This window comes from Thalassophryne amazonica, chromosome 1 (genome assembly GCF_902500255.1).
Source record: "Thalassophryne amazonica chromosome 1, fThaAma1.1, whole genome shotgun sequence".
Lineage (NCBI taxonomy): Eukaryota > Metazoa > Chordata > Actinopteri > Batrachoidiformes > Batrachoididae > Thalassophryne > Thalassophryne amazonica.
Genome location: NC_047103.1, coordinates 68,734,324 through 68,758,380, shown reverse-complemented (window position 1 = coordinate 68,758,380; position 24,057 = coordinate 68,734,324). Strand labels below are relative to the sequence as shown.

The following is a 24,057-nucleotide window of genomic DNA, read 5'->3' as shown; positions in this document are numbered from 1 at the left end:
CATGTGTTATTTGTTGTCGATGTGGACAGGGGTAATAGTGTGTGTTTGGGGGGGGGGGGGGGTTGACACACGGGGTGTGGTTAATGGATATCCGTTATTTATTTATTTTCTGGTGATGTCCACATGGGCCAGATGTGAGTATTACCAGGAGAGCTGGCTTGGGGTGTGGTGAAATAGACAGCACACTATAATAAAGAACAAACTCCATCTAAAATGTTCATGTCATCATCTGCTTAGGGTCTGATACTACATATGCAAGGTCTATTTTTTTGTAGCAGACCTACCAAATGCTCGACACAAGCTGCTATCTGTTAACCTACCAGAGGATGTAATACATGTAAAGTAACTAATAACATATTGTCCTAAATATATGCCACCATAAAATGAATTTCAATGTCAAAGTACTGAAGGGTTCATATTAAGAAAGTAATGCTACGAGATTGAGGATTTACTTCAAACTGATTAAAAAGCAGCTCTGCATGACACTGGTAGCCTGTCCAGGGTATCCCCTGCCTCTCGCCTAATGACCGCTTGGACAGGCGCCGTCCTCGCTCCATGACCCTTGACTGGAGTGAGCAGATTCAGAAAGTGATTAAATGAATGATGAAAAGCAAATACCAATACCATTAAAATAGACTGAAAAGTTATAAACCCATTTTGTGATAAACTTGTTTGTTCTGCACTTGGATATTGCTTTGGTGTACACAACTGATGCAAGTATGCCCCTGTGCAATATTACTTAAGGATCAAAGGATTCAACATTCTGTCTCATCTCAGCAATTGTTCATCTGCTGTTGATGATTTTCCCAACATACAAACTACAAACGGTACACTGAAGCTAAACTACTCTCACATATTTACTTATCTATCTACCAGACCTACCATCTACAAGTAGTCTATCCTCTCATGAACTGTCAAAAATAAATACTTGAACAAGGTGATAATGAACATTTAGGCAGACATGCAAAGCAGATATGCAGTGCAGCAAAAATCACAACAAACTATGCCTACCTTTTATTACAATACATGAAATCATTATTTTTACTGCCAGTTGTTTCAGACCCGTCAGGGGAATGGAGGCAAGAATATTTCTAAGTCAATGAATATCTGTTGAAGGTCATTTAATTAAATCATTAGTAGGAAGCCTTCTGAGATATGGGTAAAATTTTGTATTGATTTAATGACCCACATAGATAATTGGTCTATGATTTAGATCATCAAATAATATACTGTAGTCTCTTGTCTAGTCCACATGTATGTGTTTGCTTCAAAAAATATAGTTTTTTAAAAGCATGGGGAAGGGTTCACTGAAAATGTAGCTTCAGCAAAAGTCCAGCCAAGGAGAAGATTTTGGAAAATGCTGGTTTCAGTATTTACATGAAGACAAGGAAAGCAGAGACCTATGTGTCATGTTTGGTGAATTTGGGCACAAGGTCCTTGGAGGTATAGGGTGAATGCTTGGAACATACATACAGTGTTCTAAGCTGTGTCCCCTCTGATACTTTGTTTCAATGATTGGGGGACATGAAAAGGGAAAAGAAAATCACTTCAAAAACAAAGTGATAGTGAATCATGCAGACAAGAGATAGAGGTTTCCAACACACTGATAGCAGCTCTGAAGGAAACGAAGTACAAAGCTTTTGTCTTACAACTTCATGGAAGACTAGCACAGTCAAGGACTTGGTTAAAAAGAATACAGCGGGTTAAATAAGTGCTGACCACAACATCATTTTTCTCAGTAAATATATTTCTAAATATCCTACCAACATGGAATTTTAACCAGATATCGGTAACAACCAAATAATCCACACATCCAATAAAACCAAAACAAATGCACAGAAATCAAAAATTATGTGAAATTAAATTGAATTACACCTGGAGAAAGCACTGAACAAGCTTACTGAAATGTATTTAATACTTCATACAAAAGCCTTTGTCGGTAATGACAGCTTCAAGACGCCTCCTGTATGGAGAAACTACTCACATGCATCGCTCAGGTTTGATTTTGGCCTATTCTTCCACACAAACAGTCTTCAAATCTTGAAGGTTCTGTGGACCTCTTCTATGAACTATGATCTTTAGTTCTTTCCATATATTTTCTATTGGATTCAAGTCAGCTGACTGACTCGGCCATTCTAGCAGCTTTATTTTCATTCTCTGAAACCAATTCAGAGTTTCCTTGGCTGTGCATTTTGGATCATTGTCTTGCTGAAATGTCCACCCTCAGTTTGTCTTTATCATCCTGGTAGATGGAAGCAGAATTGTATCAAAATGTCTCCGTATATTTTTCCATTCATCTTTCCTTCAATTATATGAACTTTGCCAGTGCCGAATGATGAACAACAGTCCCACACCATGATGTTCCCACCAACAAACGTCACTGTTGGTATGGTGTTTTGGGGTGATTTGCAATGCCATTTGACCTCCAAACACGGTGTGTATTATGGCATCCAAAGAGTTCAACTTTGGTCTCATCTGACCAGAGTGTATTCTCTCAGTATTTCACAGGCTTGTGTAAATGTTGTGAGTGGTGAGCGTGCATACAGGCCATGGTGGTTTAGTGCATTACTTTTTGTTTCCTTTGAAACAATTGTACCTGCTAATTCCATGTCTTTCTGAAGCTCTCCACAAGCAGTCCTTGGCTCTTGGACAACTCTTCTAATGATTATTTTCAGTCCTCTGTCAGAAATCTTGTGAAGAGCACCGAGTGGTAGCCGGTTTATGGTGAAATGATGTTCTTTCCGCTTCCAGATTATGGCCCCACAGTGCTCACTGAAGCATTCAGAAGTTTAGAAATCGTTCTGTAAGAAATATCATCAGTATATTTTGCAACAATAAGGTTGTGAAGCTCTTGAAAGTGCTCTTTGCTTTTACACATCATGAGATGTTTCTTGTGTGACATATTGGTAATGAGACACGTTTTTCATAGACCATCATTTGGGACTGAACTATCTGATGTTAATTTGCAGTGACAAGAGGCAGGATTGCTTTCTAATTACCGATAGAGTTCAGCTGGTGTCTTGGCTTATCCATGGGATTTTCCACCTCCCTTTCTTCATGTGTTCAATACTTTATTCCTGTGTCATTTCACATTATTACACATAACTTAATTCCTGTACTGATTTGTTTTGATTTCTTTGGATGTGTGGATTACTTGGGTTGTTCCTGACATCTGCTGAAAATTTCATGTCAACAACAGCGTTAGAAATATTCATGATGCTACAACATAGCCACTGAGAGAAATGGTGAATTGTTAAATACTGTAACCACTGTAATTACAGCTGCAGTTTTCAATAAGGCACAGAGATGACTTGAGCCTAGATTCCATCTGTTTTGTTTTGTGGACCACATGACGAATAATTGAAAGGTGGTTTTCACTGCTCAAAATGCTGTATTGTGTTGGAAATATCATGTGTTCCCTGAATTTCATTTTATGTGCAGTTTTATTCAAATATTTTACACAACTATGATTCAGTTCCAGCAAAATAACAACCCTCCTACAGTGCAGGCTCAAACATGCCTATCCAAATAAAGGCTGCTATGTATGCATAAACACCTACAGTGCAGTACGCACACAACCACACACTCTGAAGCCTCCTCCTTGCTCTTTCCCATCTTTTATCTGTCTTTCTTCCTCCACATCTGAATTCCTCCTGAGCATAAGAGCACAACCTTTTGTTACCAAGTTGAACAATACTCCACATCTCACTGAAGAGCTAAACCTTTGGAATCCTGCAGGTTGTATCAGCAACACTGCACAGCTTGAAGAAGTCTAAGGTAATCACGGTACGTATAGCTCATTTATATCATGGACATGTCCATTCAGAAATGTGTTATTTCAACGTACATTTTTTCTTCTGTCATAAAGTAACAAAATGTGCGATTCACTGTGAAATATGTATTAAAAGGCATGCAGTGAAATGTTTGGCTTACTCTAATTCATTCTGGAAAGGTGGTTTTTTGTGCCAGTGATTAATGACCTTAGTTCTGTGTAAAATGTGAATCATCAGAGCAGTCAGATTTAACTATGCTATGACTATCTGCTGTGTGTGCAGTCTGACTGAATTTGTTTAAATAAAGTTGATCACCATCACTGTCAGTTGACTTTTCTTTGTCTTTTTAGCACAGACTTTGTAACAATACCACAGCCCTTGTAGCTAGTTATTACTATTTATTGGAGGGTGTAACAAGAGGGTCCCTCCTCTGTACATATCCAAGCATTCTCGATCTCACCTCTCTGACTATGTCTGCAAATTGTCCTACCTGTGTTGTCCTCTGATATCTTAATTCCTAATCCTGTCCACCATCATCAGTCACAATAAGAATCACAGCAGTTTCAACTCTGCATCCTGTCTTTTTGTTATCTTTGCAGTCTCTAAGCCGAACAACATAGCTGATCTAACTACTGTCTTGTAGACTTTCCCCTTCACTGTTGCTTGTATATATCCTGCAAGAGTGAAGGAGATATCACATGTAGATGATATACAGTAGTGTTCAGAATAATAGTAGTGCTATGTGACTAAAACGATTAATCCAGGTTTTGAGTAAAATTGTTCTTTTTGGGTCCAAGGGCCGCATACAGTTTGTGAGACGAACCCCGAACTCTGAATTCAAGCCACAGTTTTCAGTGAAGACAGCGAAGCATGGTGGTGCAAACATCATGATATGGGCAGTTTTTCCTACTATGGTGTTGGGCCTATATATTGCATACTAGGTATCATGGATCAGTTTGGATTTGTCAAAATACTTGAAGAGGTCATGTTGCCTTATGCTGAAGAGGACATGCCCTTGAAATGGGTGTTTCAAGCACACTAGTAAACCAGCAAAATCTTGGTTCCAAACCAACAAAATTAATGCCTCGCAGATGTGAAGAAATCATGAAAAACTGTGGTTATACAACTAAATACAACCCCTGGCAAAAATTATGGAATCACCGGCCTCGGAGGATGTTCATTCAGTTGTTTAATTTTGTAGTAAAAAAGCAGATCACAGACATGACACAAAACTAAAGTCATTTCAAATGGAAACTTTCTAGCTTTAAAAAACAATATAAGAAATCAGGAAAAAAAAATTGTGGCAGTCAGTAACGGTTACTTTTTTAGACCAAGCAGAGGGAAAAAATATGGACTCACTCAATTCTGAGGAAAAAAATTATGGAATCACCCTGTAAATTTTCATCCCCAAAACTAACACCTGCATCAAATCAGATCTGCTCGTTAGTCTACATCTATAAAGGAGTGATCACACCTTGGAGAGCTGTTGCACCAAGTGGACTGACATGAATCATGGCTCCAACATGAGAATGTCAATTGAAACAAAGGAGAGGATTATCAAACTCTTAAAAGAGGGTAAATCATCACGCAATGTTGCAAAAGATGTTGGTTGTTCACAGTCAGCTGTGTCTAAACTCTGGACCAAATACAAACAACATGGGAAGGTTGTTAAAGGCAAACATACTGGTAGACCAAGGAAGACATCAAAGCGTCAAGACAGAAAACTTAAAGCAATATGTCTCAAAAATTGAAAATGCACAACAAAACAAATGAGGAATGAATGGGAGGAAACTGGAGTCAACGTCTGTGACCGAACTGTAAGAAACCGCCTAAAGGAAATGGGATTTACATACAGAAAAGCTAAACGAAAGCCATCATTAACACCTAAACAGAAAAAAAACAAGGTTACAATGGGCTAATGGACTGTGGATGACTGGTTGAAAGTCATATTTAGTGATGAATCTCGAATCTGCATTGGGCAAGGTGATGATGCTGGAACTTTTGTTTGGTGCCGTTCCAATGAGCTTTATAAAGATGACTGCCTGAAGAGAACATGTAAATTTCCACAGTCATTGATGATATGGGGCTGCATGTCAGGTAAAGGCACTGGGGAGATGGCTGTCATTACATCATCAATAAATGCACAAGTTTACGTTGATATTTTGGACACTTTTCTTATCCCATCAATTGAAAGGATGTTTGCGGATGATGAAATCATTTTTCAAGATGATAATGCATCTTGCCATAGAGCAAAAACTGTGACAACATTCCTTGCAAAAAGACACATAGGGTCAATGTCATGGCCTGCAAATAGTCCGGATCTTAATCCAATTGAAAATCTTTGGAAGTTGAAGAAAATGGTCCGTGACAAGGCTCCAACCTGCAAAGCTGATCTGGCAACAGCAATCAGAGAAAGTTGGAGCCAGATTGATGAAGAGTACTGTTTGTCACTCATTAAGTCCATGCCTCAGAGACTGCAAGCTGTTATAAAAGCCAGAGGTGGTGCAACAAAATACTAGTGATGTGTTGGAGCGTTCTTTTGTTTTTCATGATTTCATAATTTTTTCCTCAGAATTGAGTGAGTCCATATTTTTTTTCCCTCTGCTTGGTCTAAAAAAGTAACCATTACTGACTGCCACAATTTTTTTTCCTGATTTCTTATAGTGTCTCTTAAAGCCAGAAAGTTGCCATTTGAAATGACTTTAGCTTTGTGTCATGTCTGTGATCTGCTTTTTTTCTACAAAATTAAACAACTGAATGAAAATCCTCTGAGGCCGGTGATTCCATAATTTTTGCCAGGGGTTGTACTGGTTTAGTGATTCACAGGATTGCTAAAAAAGCAGTTTGAACATAATAGTTTTGAGTTTGTAGCGTCAACAGCAGATGCTACTATTATTGTGAACACCCCCTTTTCTACTTTGTTTTACTAATAGCCCAATTTCATAGCCTTAAGAGTGTGCATATCATGAATGCTTGGTCTTGTTGGATTTGGTACCTTGTTTCCCATGTAACAATAAGAAATATACTGAAAGCCTGGATTAATCTTTTTAGTCACATAGCACTACTATTATTCTGAATACTACTGTACATACATCACTCCTGCCACCTTTCTCCACCCACTCCAGCCTGCCTGCACACTCTTCTTCACCTCTCTACCATACTCTCCATTGTTTTACATAGTTGGCCCAAGTATTCCCCATTAGTGCAGCAGATAACCAAAACAATCGTTCAGTTTGTGATAAAAGCATGAAATTTGGTACACATATAGCCAAAGGCATACCGAAAAGATCTGGATATGGAGGCATTATGAATTTTCAACATGGCGCCCTTGGCAGCCATTTTTCAAAATGGCCACCAGCAACACCTGTTTTCTTATGAGTGACGGACATAATATGATATTTTAGACATATTTACCATATATTGTACTTGGTAAATGTCTATAGGATAATTGAAAAGTTGTCATTTCATATTCAAGATGGCCACCATTTCCCAAGATGGCAGCCGTCACTTGTATGACGGTCTGATATGTATGATCTCGGTGTCAAATCAGTCATCGTTTATGATGCAGAATTCAAATTCTGAACTTAAAATTGGCCAGAAGCATCCTTCTACCTCACAACTGAACATGGCCACTGTTTCTCTCAAAATGGCAGCCATATGGCCCACATTAAAATATATAATTGCATGTAAATAGAGCTAGTATACATTTTATTGGAATTAAAATGTTGAACAATAAAGTAAAAATCCCCATATCTGCAAGAACTGAAGCATAGCCAGGGCACACTGGCAACACCACTGCTGTGAAACTCAGCATGAGGTTCAGTGCCAGCTAAATACACTCCTCTAGTCTTAATAATGCCATATTTTCTGTAATGTACTGGTTGTGGTGGTAGTTTAGAGGTAGTGTAGTTTAGTTTCCTAAATGCTATCTAATGTTAGCCCCACATCTACTTAATAGTTTATTAATTTAGATGTAGTTAGATAGCCGCACCTGAATGGACAGGATGTGCCAGCGCGGGAGAGCCGAGCCAAGGGTAATGGGGCTTTATATGACTTTCATATTGTTACCCAGATGGTGTACAGATCGCACAGGTAGTAAACGGTGGTAAAAGGGTTAAACCCTCGGCCTTTACTGCAAACATGTTTTGTTTTTTTTTGAGAAAATGTCAAACAAATTACAACTTGTGAATTTTGATGGTCAAGGACCATCAACCTCTTGCGCAGCCAAGACTGACTGGAAGCTCTGTATTATTTGCCAAGAGCACACAACAGAGGCATTGAGATGTCCTTTGCAGTCTAAGCGAGAAGACAAGGGGAGTGGATATACTTCACTTGCAGAGCATTTAATCCAGTTCAATGAACTTGGCCAGCCCCCTTCAACATTTCCTATTGGAAGACTGGATGAGGGTCATGGTATTGAAGCAGCCATGGTTGTGAACAAAGCTCAATATCATCAATCATCATCAATAAGACAGAATTGTTTGCCTTTCTCTCAAAAGCTCTTCTCACATCGTTACTGCAGGAGGACAAACAGCTTGTTATCACTAGTGACATAGAAGTCCTTAGCAAGCCACTACTCCCAGATAGGTCGTCGATTGCTCCTTGTTCACATGAGGAAGCCGATAGTCGCATGTTATTACATGTAGCCCATGCAGCCAGAAATGGCCATCATAAAATCATGATTAAAACAGTAGATACTGATGTTGTGGTGCTAGCTGTGGCAGTGGCTCAGACTCTACAACCAGAAGACAAGCTTTGGTTGGCTTTCGGAACTGGAAAGAGTTTCCGATACTTAGCAGCCCATGAAATTGCAGCAGGGCTAGGACCTGAGAAAGCACGTGCGCTACCACTATTCCATGCAGTGATGGGTTGCGACACTGTGTCAAGCTTTGTTGGGCATGGGAAAAAGACTGCATGGGCTGTATGGACTGTGTTTTCTGAGCTTATGCATGCCCTGTTGAAACTGTCTTCAGCCCCAACTGAGATACCACAAGAGGTAATGGCCACAATTGAGAGGTTTGTTATCCTACTCTATGACCGAACCAGCACATGCACAGAAATAGATACGGCAAGAAGGAAGTTATTCGCCAAGACGCACAATGCAGAATCAATCCCTCCGACCAAGGCTGCCCTGGAAGAGCATGTCAAGAGAGCAGTATACCAAGGAGGTCACGTGTGGGGTCAAGTGCTGGTGTCAACACCAGAACTACCTTCACCGTGCAAATGGGGTTGGTCAAAGACATCTGAGGGAGACTATGAACCCTTCTGGACATGCCTACCAGATGCAGGCCAGTCCAGTTATGAACTTGTCTCTTGCAAATGTAAGAAGGGTTGTGTTGGGCATTGCAAGTGCAAAAAAGCTCAGTTACAATGCACTGCCCTCTGCTTCTGTGAAGGCGAGTGTGAATAGTCTTCTTTGTGATAGACCCTAGATTTGGCCTCACTTAATATATGTCTTGTGAGATAGAACAAAGCTTCTCAGAAATTCTACATTTGCTAATTCAAATTATGCATCACGAAAAATGTATAATTCGACACAGAGTTTATCCGTATCTACCCAGTCTGGAAACAATGGCGACCATTTTGAATTTTTAATGAAAATATCTAATCCAAAAAAAAAAACACATTAGCAAGCACTTATGGTAATTAATTAATCGAATTCTGTGTACAATGTCACATTATATCCATCACTCATAAGAAAACTGTTGTTTCTGGTGGCCATTTTGAAAAATAGCTGCCATGGGCGCCATCTTGAAAATTCATGATGCCTCCATTTCCAAATCTTTTCAATATGCCTTTGGCTATATGTGTACCAAATTTCATGCTTTTATCACAAACTGAACGATTCTTATACATATTGGAGTTAAGCTGCTGGACTACATCTCTCCAGAGCGTATCTCCACCTCTCCAGGCTCATCTCAACTGCTCTTTCTACATATCGTAATGTAATCTGAAAACAACATAGTCGAGTCTCCTGTCTGAACTCATCCGTGAACCTGTCCATCACTGCTGCAAGCAAGAATCGGCTCAGAGTTGATCCTTGATATAACCCCACTTCCACCTTGAATGGATCTGTCATTCCTACTGCACATCTCACCGCTGTCACGCTGTCACACTGTCCTTGTACAAATCTTTCACCACCCTCACATAACTCTCTGCTGCTTGAGACTTCATCACACAATCCCACAACTCTTTTCTTGGCACCCTGTCATAAGCTTTCTCTAAATCCACAAACACACAATGCAACTCCTTCTGGCCTTCTCTATACTTTTCAGTCAGTACTCTCAGAGCAAACATTGCATCTGTAGTGCTCTTTCTTGACATAAAACCATGTTGCTACTCACAGACTGTCACTTCTTTTCTAAACCTAGCTTCCACTCCTCTCCCATAACTTTATGCTGTGGCTGATCAACTTTATGCATCTGTAGTTACTGCAGCTCTGCACATCATCCTTGTTCTGAAAAATCAGAACCAGCACACTTCTCCAGTCTGCAGGCATCTTCTCACTTAACCCCCCCATCCCGCAAGACTTACTTTTTTAATACAGGTTGGTTTGGTATTTCTTAAAGACATTCTTTTTTATACCAAATAGTTCAAGTTGTGCTTACTTAGGCCATAACTGCATGCTTCAACTTTGTCAAATAAAATTTTCAGTGAAATTGAATTTCTCCAGACCAACTCTGTTTGTTTTCAGGCATTTATTGATATTCAGCAGGTTTGTTCATTCAGGTAAATTTGTAGCTCTATTTCCATTAAGAAGTTAAAAGTGGGAGGAGGTCTGGCAAGGCTGGTTTCTGTCACTGCCAATAGAAGCCCTCTATTGTTTTCAGTCTGGAAATGTAGGTAGATGAAAGAGAAAAAAAAATCAGTGGAGTCAGTGAAATGAGACTGCAATGTGTGTATGTCTGCACAAGTAGCCACATTTCCAGAGGCATAATTTAACAGATTATGAATTCCAGTATTACTACAGAACACACACACACAAAGTTAAGTAATGTAAATTTATCAGTCTAACTCCCTGGCTACTGGTGATGTGCAGGTCAACCCATAACACATGGGCACCTGCAGGTTGAACCAGTAGTCATAGGGTGGGATCCGGGGTACACCATGGACAGGATGCCAGTCTGACACAGGGCCACATTCACACCTGCACACACACCTACGGACAATTTAAAGTTTCCAATCGACCCAACCTGCATGTCTTTGGATCTGGGAGGAAGATGGAGCACCTGGAGGGAACCCATGCAAACATGGGGAGAACATGCAAACTCCACACAGAAAGGCCACAGGTGGGAATCGATTCCATGACCTTCTTGTTGTGAGGCAATAATGCTAACCACTAAGTCAATGCGCTGCACTGAAATAGAACATTATCTTCAAAATTTTCACGTGTTTTTTTTAAACAGAACAAGGAATTCTCAACACAGCATTTCTAAACATGCTACTTGACTTCACACACAGAAACAAAATTATTTGACAAAAAAAAAAAAATGTCCCTCATAAGATAGCAGCATGCCAGAAACAAACGAAACCAGTTTAGACTTGAGAAAAAAAATGTTAATGCTCACAAAGCAGGAGGAGGATATACAAAGTTATCACAGCATTTCCAAGTGTCTAGATCTAGAGTGAGAAGTATCATCGAGCAATTCATAGAGAGCCACACTACCTGGCAGAGGTAGGAAGTGAAAGATTTCAGAGACTCTGGAAAGTAAACCAGTGAGCAATGTGTCTAAAGACCCAGAACAACTACCAAGACACGAGTGAATGATTTACCCAAGTCAGGAATTGTAGTCTCAAAGGAGACAATCACTAGAGCCCTGGACAGGAATGGACTGTGAGGTAACAGATCAAGAAAAACTCTACTTCTGCATAAGCGACACCTTCAAGCCAGACAGAAGTATGCTGAGGACAAACTGGAGAAAGATTATGCATACTGGAAGTGTGTCCTTTGGTCAGATGTGACCAAACTGGAGCTCTTTGGCCACAGAGATGTTGCTTACATTTGGAGAAAGAAGGTAGAGGTCTATAACCCAAAGAACATAGTCCCCAACATTGAAACATTGTGGTGGTAGTATTATGCTGCGGGGATGCTTCATGTGTCTGGAACTGGGAATCTCAAGGTGGAAGGAATTATGAAGAAAGAAGAATATGTCAGGATTTTGAAAGAAAACCTCAACCAGTCAGCAGAAAAACTGAGTCTGGTTCATCGTTTTGCCTTCCAACACGGCAAGGACCCAAAACATGCGTCACTCCTGATGAACTACCTCCAGAAGACCAATGTGAACATTACTGACTGGCCTGCACAAAGCACTGACTTGATCCCTTTGAAAATCTGTGGTGTGAACTGAAGGCCAAGGTCCATGTCAGAAGACCCTCAAATCTGGAGGAGCTTGAGAGATTCACCAAAGAGGAATGGGCTGAAATTCCTCAGGAGACATGTCTGAGACTTTGTGAAACTGCAACAAATGACTTCAGGCTGTTATCCATCAAAAAGGACGCACAGTAGACTATTAGCATCATCTGGGACTAATAATTTTGACCCTGGTAGTTTTTGTTTTTTTTGTGAAATAATTTTATTTCTGTTTGCAAAGTAAAATAGTGTAAGCATCCAAAAATAAATGGACAATAATTTACTTCACTGAAAAATACAAGGTTTTGCACTGCGTTATACAGTATTATAACAGTCTGTAAGTACTTTGTCTATGTCTATGAGACCTATGTCTCACAAATTTCTCTGCACCCAATCATAATTGTGAAATATAAATTCTAATACATTTACAGGATAATAAATTTGCACATGTGCATGTGTATGAAAGAAAGAGAGAGAGTGCGAGAGAGAGAGAGAGAGAGAGAGAGAGAGAGAGAGAGAGAGAGAGAGAGAGAGAGAGAGAGAGAGTCTGTGTTCAGACCCATTGACTTATTTTTTCCGTGGGACGGGTCAGATTTTGGTCATAAAACAGTCCATATTGTTGCGGGTCAGGCTATGCAGATTGCATGATGGCAGGTGATGGATTAGTGGTTTAGTGTTGGGCTTGAGACAAGAGGATCCTCGGTTCGAAACCCAGCAAGACCGGAAAATCACTTAGAGCCCTTGGGCAAGTTACTTAATCCCCTAGTTGCAACCGGTGTGTAGTTAGCATCTTGCATGGCAGCATGTTGACATTGGTGTGTGAGTGTGTCTGTGTGTCTGTGTAAATGGGTGAATGCGAGGTATCATTGGAAAGCGCTTTGACCTTCTGATGCAGATGGAAAAGTGCTATATACAGTTGTACTCAAATGTTTACATACCCTGGAAGAATATATATATATATATATATATATATATATATATATACTCTATCTTTGGACAGTTTTGCCCATTCTTCTTTGCAGCACCTGTCAAGATCCATCAGGTTGGTTGAGGAGTGTTCGTGCACAGCACAGTAGGGCTGCAACAAATGCTTAATTGACTAGTCACCGATTATTTTTGTGATTAGGCGACTAATCGCATCATACATAAATTGTGACCTATCACACCAGCATGCAGCTGCTCTTATATAATCATCATTTGCTTCATGTTTGAAGTCTTTAAGGTATGTTCTAACTAAAAATAAAGACAATTATGATGATAATTCAAGTTCATTCAACTTTTACTTGGTAACAAAGTCGTCCATTGAAGAGGAATGTATTTTTTTAGCACTGTAACATAGTGTTATAAAACATTAGCGTTGTCACATTTCCCATTCAAACATGACATTGCTGTTATAATGTTACAGCAAACACATATGTGTGCTAAGGCTAGTGAAATTGTCATTGCTAATGTTAACGTTTACGGCTCACTATAAAGTAAGTAGCTCATTATAGACATTAATGTTAGCAACTAACTAGCTAGTTAGCTTATCAAGATGACTCTCTCTTCGTCAGAATCAGCCATAACGTGTTTCCTTCTCAGATGCTCCTGTACTGGCGTGGAAGAAGGCAAGTTCTGCCTTGCACGTTTTTCTCTTTAATTTGGTTAAAATGCTTCTGAACTCTTGAGCTCTGTTGCTGGTAAGCCACGATAAAGGCGTAATTTCTCCGATGACACCACAGCTGACCCACATTACCACTACTGCGCAAGTGCATCAAGGACAGAAAGGCAGCGGAAGACACAGCAGCAGTTTTAAGAGAAAAAGAAAGCTTAAAAAATAAACAATTACGTCAATAATTAAATTAGTCACCGACTATTTTGATAGTAGGGTGATTCTTTAACTACGGGCACTATTGGCCTTGTAAATGTGATTTCCACCACACCATTGCCTTACAATATAAAGCGCCTTGGGGCAACTGTTTGTTGTGATTTGGCACTATATACATGTGCTCTGATGTCACTGTTTATCTCCATAGAAACTACCCAAACAATCTTTCATACAAACTGTTTAAAGGGACATTGCAATGTTGTGGTGGAAATTACAGCAATAGTGTGGGACAACTACATTTTGTTTAAAAAAATCACAACAGTTGTATGACATTGAATACCCCAATTATGTTTTGATTATTTTATTGATATTTTATTCAGAGATATTTTAAAACATTAGAAAAAAACGTTTCTTTACCATTCATTTTTATCATTGAAGATCAAAAGTCTGGGTGTGGGGCAAGCACAAAACGGCAATATTTGCATATAATGATGCTGAAAAAAGGTGAAAAAGTCATCATAGACTACTAGAACAAATTTCTTAACACACTTTCATTGTAAAGATAACTATAAAAGTGTGAAATTTCCCCTTTTTTCTGTTTTTCATACAATATGATCAAAGGACATAATAAGTGCCCGTAGTCTAAGAATCACCCAGTAATCGTGACAAGTCGACTAATCATCGAAGCCTTAGTGCACAACCAAACCAAGATCAGGAAAATACTATTTTGTTTCAGCTTGTGAATTAAATATCACATTGCAACATCTTGATCAGTCAGACCATTCTGGATCAGTATGCAGTTATTCCATGGTGTTGTGGAATCCAGATCCAGGTAAAGTTCGGGCCATGATGTGAATCACATATCTGTTATTTTGACTCCTCATCAATCCTTTGTGGACATCAGAAATCTCATATTGCTATTGTTACAACTAAATTTTGTTAGTTTGTACGAGGTCTGTTAGAAAAGTATCCGACCTTTTTATTTTTTTCAAAAACCTGATGGATTTGAATCATGTGTGCTTGCATGAGCCAACCTTGAACCTTCGTGCGCATGCAGGATTTTTTTCACGCCTGTCGGTTGCGTCATTTGCTGGTAAGCAGCCTTTGTGTGAGGATGGGTGTAGTCTCTCGTCGTTTTTTCTTTGCAAGGAAATGGCGGAACGACTGGAGCAGCGCGACTGCAACAAATTCTGTCAGAAACTGGGTGACAGCCAGGTGGAAACCATTTGGATTATTCAGATGGCTTTCGGTGACGATCCTCTGGGCATCACACAGATTAAGGAGCGGTACAACCGGTTTAAAGACGGCCGCACAACGGTGGAGAGCGAGCCGCGCTCCGGTCAGCATCAACACACTGAAATGACCGGATCATTCCAAAGTGAATGCTGTGGTAATGTGGGACCGTCGTGTGACTATCCGAGAAATTGTGGAAGAGGTGGGCATCAGCACTTTTTCGTCACATTCCACTGTGACAGAAGATTTTGCCATGACACCAGGTACCAAGGTACACCAGGCGGTAAGCAGTAAAGGCTACAGTACCAGCCCAGTCTCACTTTTTTTTCGTGCTCCCGTGATGAAATGAGTCAAATTTTCATGACTTTTTTTTTTTTTAAACACACTATTCCTAACCCTACTCCTACCCCGACCCTAACCTTAACCATAACCTAATCTTACTCTTTCCCCCCAGCCTAACCATAACCACCCCAACCCCCCCGCTTCACTTTTAATTTTGTGCAGCCATCACGGAATAAATTAGAATGAATTCGTGCTGCCGTGACAAAAATGAGGCGCTTTTCATCACAATATCATGAACCAATAGATTAATGTATATTTCGTGCTGTGGAATCATGACTTGCCGTGAGACCAGGTTGACAATACGTCCAGACAGTATTAACAGCACTTCACTTTTCCCACATTTTGTTATGTTACAACCTTATTCCAAAATGGAGTAAATTATTTTTTTTCCCTTCAAACTTCTACTCACAACACCTCATAATGACAACCTCAACCTTTTTTATTTTTGCAAATTTATTAAATCACACATGCATAAGTATTCACAACCTTTGCTCAGTACTTTTGTTGATGCACCTTGGCAGCAATTACAGCCTCAATTCTTCTTGAATATAATGCCACAAGCTTGGTGCACCTATCTTTGGGCAATTTTTGCCCATTCCTCTTTGCGGCACCTCTCAAGCTCCATCATGTTGGATGGGAGGGTCGGTGCACAGCCATTTTCAGATCTCTCCAGAGATGTTCAATGGGATTCAGTTCTGAGTTCGGGATGGGCCAGTCGGGGACATTCACAGGGCTGTCCTGAAGCCACTCCTTTGATATCTTGGCTGTGTGATGAAGGTCATTGTCCTGCTGAAAGATGAAAAGTCACTCCAGTCTGAGGTCAAGAGAACTCTGGGGCAGGTACATTGCTGCATTCATTTTTACCTCAATCCTGACTAGTCTCCCAGTTCCTGATGCTGAAAAACATCCCCAGAGCATGATGCTGGCATCCCCATGCTTTAGTATTGGGATGGTGCCTGGTTTTCTCGAGACATGATGCCTGGCATTCAAGCTGAAAAGTTCAATCTTTGTCTCATCAGACCAGAGAATTTTGTTTCTAATGGTCTGAGAGTCCTTCAGTTGCCTTTAGGCAAACTCCAGGCAGGCTGCCATGTGTCTTTTACTAAGGAGTTGCTTCCGTCTGGTTCCACTCTACCATACAGGCCTGATTTGCTGCATTGCTGCAGAGATGTTTGTCTTACTGGAAGGTTCTCCTCTCTCCACAGAGGAATGTTGGAGCTCTGACAGAGTGACAATCGGGTTCTTGGTCAATTCGCTGACCAAGGCCCTTCTTCCCAATTGCTCAGTTTAGATGAGTGGCCAAATCTAGGAAGAGTCCTGGTGGATCTGAACTTCTTTCATTTCTGGATGATGGAGGCCACTGTGCTCATTGGAACCTTCAGAGAAGTAGAAATATTTCTGTATCCTTCCCCAGATTTGTGACTCAAGACAGTCCTGTCTCTGAGGTCTACAGACAGTTCCTTCCCCGCCCTTCCTTGTGTTTCTGTCCCCACCCCGGCTTCCACACTTGCCACTCCCTTCCTCCTCCAGGAGGCCGTGCCGCACAACTGCAGTAACCTCCCAGCTCCACCCCCCAAGCTCGGTTGCACAGCATGAAGCTGCTGCAGCCCATACTCACATTGCCTCAATTCGGATGACGGACTGTTTAGTTTAGCGGACATAAACAATCAAATGTACAACCCCAGTTCCACTGAAGTTGGGACGTTGTGTAAAATGTAAATTAACAACAGAATACAATGATTTGCAAATCCTCTTCAACCTATATTGAATTGAATGCACCACAAATACAAGATATTTAATGTTCAAACTGATAAACGTAATTTTTTTGTGCAAATATTTGCTCATTTTGAAATGGATGCCTGCAACACATTTCAAAAAGCTGGGACAGTGGTATGTTTACTACTGTGTTATATCACCTATCCTTCTAACAACATTCATTAAGTGTTTGGGAACTGAAGACACGTGATTGGGTATAAAAGGAGCATCCCCAAAAGTCTCAGCCATTCACAAGCAAAGATGGGGCAAGGATCATCACTTTGTGAACAACTGCATGAAAAAATAGTCCAACGGTTTAAGACCAATGTTTCTCAACGTTCAATTGCAAGGAATTTAGGGATTCCATCATCTACAGTCCATAATATAATCAGAAAATTCAGAGAAACTGGAGAACTTTCTACATGTAAGTGGCAAGGCCAAAAATCAACACTGAATGCCCATGACCTTCAATCCCTCAGGCGGTACTGCATTAAAAGGATCTTACCGCGTGGGCTCAGGAACACTTCAGAAAACCAATTTCAGTTAACACAGTCTGTCGCTACATCTACAAGTGCAAGTTAAGACTCTATCATGCAACGTGAAAGCCATACATCAACAACATCCAGAAACGCTGCCACCATCTCTGGGCCCGAGCTCATTTGAAATGGACAGATGCAAAGTGGAAAAGTGTGCTGTGGTCTAATGAGTCCACATTTCAAATTGTTTTTGGAAATCATGGACATCATGTCCTCCGGACAAAAGAGTCAAAAGACCATCCAGATTGTTACCAGCACTAACTTCAAATGGCAGCATCTGTGATGGTATGGGGGTGTGTTAGTGCCCATGGCATGGGCAACTTACACATCTGTGATGGCACCATCAATGCTGAAAGGTACATCCAGGTTTTGGACCAAATGCTGCCATCCAAGCAACATCTTTTTCAGGGACATCGCTGTTTATTTCAGCAAGACAATGCCAAGCCACATTCTGCACGTTACAACAGCATGGCTTCATAGTAAAAGAGTATGAGTACTAGACTGGCCTGCCTGCAGTCCAGACCTGTCGCCCATTGAAAATGTGTGGTGCATTATGAAGTGCAAAATAGGACAAAGAACAACAACTGCTGAACAACTGAAGTCATACATCAAGCAAGAATGGGAAAGAATTCCACCTACAAAGCTTCGACAATTCGTGTCCTCAGTTCCCAAAATGCTTATTGAGTGTTAGAAGGAAAGGTGATGTAACACAGTGGTAACCATACCACTGTCCCAGCTTTTTTGAAACATGTTGCAGGCAGCCATTTGCAAATGAGCAATTATTTGCACAAAAACAATAAAGTTTATCAGTTTGAACAATAAATATCTTGTCTTTGTGGTGTATTCAATTGAATATAGGTTGAAGAGGATTTGGAAATCATTGTACTCTGTTTTTATTTACATTTTACACAACGTCCGAACTTCACTGGAATTGGGGTTGTATATGTTCGGTTGTTTTAATCCTGATGTGTGTCATTATTACGTTCATCTAGTTATAATTGTAGATTAATTGGTGTATTTTTGTCTGAGGTAATTGGGTGTGATATGAATTGCCCTTTTCGGGATCAATAAAGTTGTTTGAATCTTGAATCATCCGTGCAGCATCAAGAGAGAAGAAATATGAACAGCAGTTAGTGCAGGTTTGTGGATCATAAAGTGAAACACAAACTCAGGAGACATCATTACTACTAATCGAGGATTTGAAAAAGCAAAAGTCTAACACTTGATGTGTGTCTTCAGTTATGCACCATGTTCTTGTGCAAGTTCTTTCTCTCTCTCTCTCTCTGTCTCTCTCTCACTCACTCACAGAAAAAGTTCATCCACTTTATCAAATCTTGCAGAGAAAGAGCGAACTAGACCATACTGGTGATACTGGTCAGATGCAGTGTGGTAAATGTCATACCACCACAGTGACATGCATTCGTTATTATTTCAAGTGTAATTAAATGTCAGTTTGATGTGGATTGACAGCATTGATTATTAATGTGTCATAAAAATCACTTGTCTCTGTGACACAGTGTGTCCAGTAAAATAATTGCAGATGGTATTTTATTGATTTACTCACAAAATACACATCCCTGTTTACTCAAGTTGTAATCTATATTTACTTTTTGTATGCATGATGTCAACCACTTTTTTCTCCCTTTGGCATCCATTTCTCCTCCTCTTACTGTATTTCTCCCTTTTTTTTGCCATCACTTCCCCGCCAGTGAGTTCTCCCTCGCTGGTATCAAAAGTAGGCCAGCTGAACTGGGTGGGCACAGAGCAGTTTGCTGGTGTCGTCAAAACCACAGATAAAGGCTGAAGTCAAGCAGGTGGTGGCGAGGCAGAGTATTGTCACCGATTTCCCAGGTTGCAGCCGAGAACTGTTGAGGCATTCGTTTCCTGCCATGTTAGCGTGGTGACAGTGCATTTGTAATGCCTCCGCTCATGGTTTCTGCAATTCTGTCATGTCAGATGAAATCCATTTTCAAAGAGAAGTAAATAAGGAGGTGGTGGTGGAGAGACTGAGGCAAGCAGGTATAAGAGCGAGATCTTCGTCAGCTGAAAAGCTGCTGAATCTGAAAACTCGGGTACCCCACCTTCAGTTACTGGCATGAAAGTTGAACCATGACAGTTTAACCAGAATTTACACTGGGTAATCTTGGGAAAGCTATATTTTTGATTTTTTTTTCACCCCCTCTCCTTTTAAAATATTTTTCTTTATTTGCCTCTCACATGCCTGGAAGCTCCTCACCATCTAACCACGTCATTTAGGTCCTTCACACTTTTTTCAGTAAAATGGTTCTTGGGAGCATGAGCATGGCTAAAACCTTTCAGACGCCCACCATTTTAAACATTTTTCTTTTTTTGCCTTTCAGCTTCTGTAGCACCCCCCCCCCCCCCCCCCCCACCCCATACTACCTCCTTTTTAAGCATTTTTCTGTTTTTGCCTTTCAGCTTCTGGGGGAGCTCCACCCCACAGAGCCCCCTAATTACAGCCCTCTTAACCCCCTGCCACTAAGCATTTTTGAATGTAGATGTAATTTAATAGTCAAAGTTTTCAGCTAGTTGAAAATAATATAATAATATTGTCATATCAAACAGGGAATAACCCTGTTGTGTCTGATGATTTGCGGACATTCATGCTGATTATATTGTCACAAATTGAGCTTTAAAAGGCATTTTACCGGCTCCACTAATGGTAAAACGAATATTTGCGACAGTAATCCAACTTGAATGTAACCAAATCATCAGACACAAGGGGGTTATTCCCATTCTAATCCAATTCCATTATTTGCATGGTTTATTTTTCTGTAGGTAGCGGTCAGGGCGCAGAGCAAACCATCAAATGTGAAATAGTAATTCTGTATCAGTATCCACATCAATATCACCCATTTCCGCATAGTTGTCACTTTGCAGCTTTCTCTCGCTCTGAGCTGACACCGCCATTATTGACATCTGCGTAGCAGCACACCCTGTCAGGGCGTGGAGTACGTAAAACGGTTGAATATTTTGCCACCCTAATCTATCAGACGACTAACCAATCAGATTTGTGGAAAAAATGTAACTGAATTAGAATATGATATACGATATGACTATGATTTCACACAAAGTGCAGCAACAGTGAAAATTAAACATTCTTAACCCTCTGGGGCCAACGGCGTCGTATACAACGGCTAAGACCAAGCTTTATTAAATTATAAATAACTTTTTAATGATATGAGATAGAAACTTACTTTTTTGCTGAAAAGTTAACTCCGCGGACTTTCGAGCCAGCCATCGGCCATCTTTGTACTCCTCATAGAAGCTGTGTGATGACGTGCGCAATGTGAGTGTCCAATCGGAATTGGTTCAGTGTCACATGGTTTTCCAAAATCCACTCGTAGGGCAGATTTACTTCACGTGAAAAGCCAAAGATCGTTTTCAGGAGTGATGTGTTACTAGTTGGCCCATTTGAATAGCCCCCTGGGTGCTCCAGTGAGTACATACTATTAGTACATACTCAGTGTGCCCTGCGCCATTACGCACAGTGATCAGAGAAAGCAGATGGAGCAGACGGAGAGCGTCTGATGACAATCTCACATGCTCAAAACAAAGAGTGTGTAACTATTAGGATTGCTCCACTAGTTTGCATGTGAATGTTACTGCATAACTCTGTTGTTTTCTCTGCATAAAGCACTGTTTACCATATCAATGGACAACAAAACGCACAGACCATTTTGTATATATTGTTCAAAATGTGCATTTGTGTTTATTGTTTGAACCTTTTTGTTGTACAGTGTTTCACACAAGACCTCAAGTTACCTTGATAAAGTGTCAAAACAGTTGTTTATTATAGTTTGCTGTGTTTTGAATAAATGTGTGTGGAAAATTATTTTTCACTTTATTTTTTCCTTGCCTATTTTTGATTGTAAACCTTTATTACACTTATAAAACACAACAAAAAATATATATTCTGAAAGCACAGGTTCTCCTGAAAAAAGAGACATAAAGCTTGATTGTGGGATGCAGGGAGAGCTGTTAACAGCAATAATAAAACATTTATGCCAGGCGAGTGAACTGTCCAAAAAATGCTCTCAGACCCCAGAGGGTTAAACAAAACAGTAATAATACCACACTCATTTTGCACTCCAAAAGTATTGGAACACTTGGTATTTCACACATTTTAATTTGTTTATGCCATTTCAAATACTAGAAATACAAAAAAAATAAAAAATAAAAAATTCTAAAATTATATTCCTTAAACTCAAACTGAAAGGAAATCTCTAAATGATAATACAGTAGTGTTCAGAATAATAGTAGTGCTATGTGACTAAAAAGATTAATCCAGGTTTTGAGTATATTTCTTATTGTTACATGGGAAACAAGGTACCAGTAGATTCAGTAGATTCTCACAAATCCAACAAGACCAAGCGTTCATGTTATGCACACTCTTAAGGCTATGAAATTGGGCTATTAGTAAAAAAGTAGCTTAGGGGGTGTTCACAATAATAGTAGCATCTGCTGTTGATGCTACAAACTCAAAACTATTATGTTCAAACTGCTTTTTCAGCAATCTTGTGAATCACTAAACTAGTATTTAGTTGTATAACCACAGTTTTTCATGATTTATTCACAACTGCGAGGCATTAATTTGTTGGTTTAGAACCAAGATTTTGCTTGTTTCTAGTGTGCTTGGGGTAATTGTCTTGTTGAAACAACCATTTCAAGGGCATGTCCTCTTCAGCATAAGGCAACATGACCTCTTCAAGTATTTTGACATATCCAATCTAATCCATGATACCTGGTATGCGATATATGGGCCCAACACCATAGTAGGAGAAACATGCCCATATCATGATGCTTGCACCACCATGCTTCACTGTCTTCACTGTGAACTGTGGCTTAAATTCAGAGTTTGGGGGTTGTCTCACAAACTGTCTCCGGCCCTTGGACCCAAAAAGAACTTTTTTACTCTCATCAGTCCACAAAATATTCCTCCATTTCTCTTTAGGCCAGTTGATGTGTTCTTTGGCAAATTGTAACCTCTTCTGCACATGTCTTTTATTTAACAGAGGGACTTTGCGGGGGATTCTTGCAAATAAATTAGCTTCACACAGGCATCTTCTAACTGTCACAGCACTTACAGGTAACTCCAGACTGTCTTTGATCATCCTGGAGCTGATCAGTGGGTGAGCCTTTGACATTCTGGTTATTCTTCTATCCATTTTGATGGTGTATTTCCATTTTCTTCCACACGTCTCTGTTTTTTTGTCCATTTTAAAGCACTGGAGATCATTGTAGATGAACAGCCTATAATTTTTTGCACCTGCGTATAGGTTTTCCCCTCTCCAATCAACTTTTTAATCAAACTATGCTGTTCTTCTGAACAATGTCTTGAATGTCCCATTTTCCTCAGGCTTTCAAAGAGAAAAGCATGTTCAACAGGTGCTGGCTTCATCCTTAAATAGGGGACACCTGATTCACACCTGTTTGTTCCACAAAACTGACAAACTCACTGACCAACACCCCCCTTTCTACTTTTTTTTTTTTTTTTTTTTTACTAATAGCCCAATTTCATAGCCTTAAGAGTGTGCATATCATGAATGCTTGGTCTTTTTGGATTTGTGAGAATCTACTGAATCTACTGGTACCTTGTTTCCCATGTAACAATAAGAAATATACTCAAAACCTGGATTAATCTTTTTCGTCACATAGCACTACTATTAGTCTGAACACTACTGTACCTATAAATAATAATCAGGTTTATTGCCACTTTTATTCAGACATGTCAGGGGATGGAAACATGAACATTTCCAAGTCACTGAATATGTCTTAGACTTTATTTACAATTATGAAGAAATACAAAAGTTTCTCGCACCAAAACATCAAATCTAGGCTTACATCTCAGATGTAGTTTCTGGCAAATTGTAGCTGAACATTCAGGTCTTCTTTTTAAGAAACTCCTCCTCTACACCACTTCATCAGGACGCTGGAGTTTATATTTTAATCAATTTATGTCAAGTTGTAGACATTTGCTTTAAGTTTGAGTTTAAGGAAGATAACTTTCGATTTAGTAATTTATTTGTATTTGAAATGGCATAAACAAATTAAAATGTGTGAAATACCAAGTGTTCCAATATTTTTGAGTAGAGTTGAGAAACACTCCATGGCATGTGTATTTTAAGTGAAATGCATCATCCTGGTGTCACTCAGAAAGCAAAATTAAGAGGTTATTTAATCAACAGCTACCTGCTCATTTAAAAATCACTAGAGACACACGCATATATAAGACAACCC

The 24,057-nt window shown here is 39.8% G+C and overlaps 1 long non-coding RNA gene and 1 pseudogene across 1 annotated transcript; both read left to right on the top strand.

Moving 5' to 3' along the window:
• The window catches only part of LOC117507278, a 248,582-nt pseudogene that overhangs the window by 139,154 nt on the left and 85,371 nt on the right, over nt 1–24,057 (top strand).
• LOC117511586 lies at nt 1,434–8,845 on the top strand. The gene is made up of 3 exons (XR_004560981.1): nt 1,434–1,443; nt 3,008–3,015; nt 8,716–8,845. It is a non-coding gene; the product is annotated as an uncharacterized LOC117511586 (long non-coding RNA).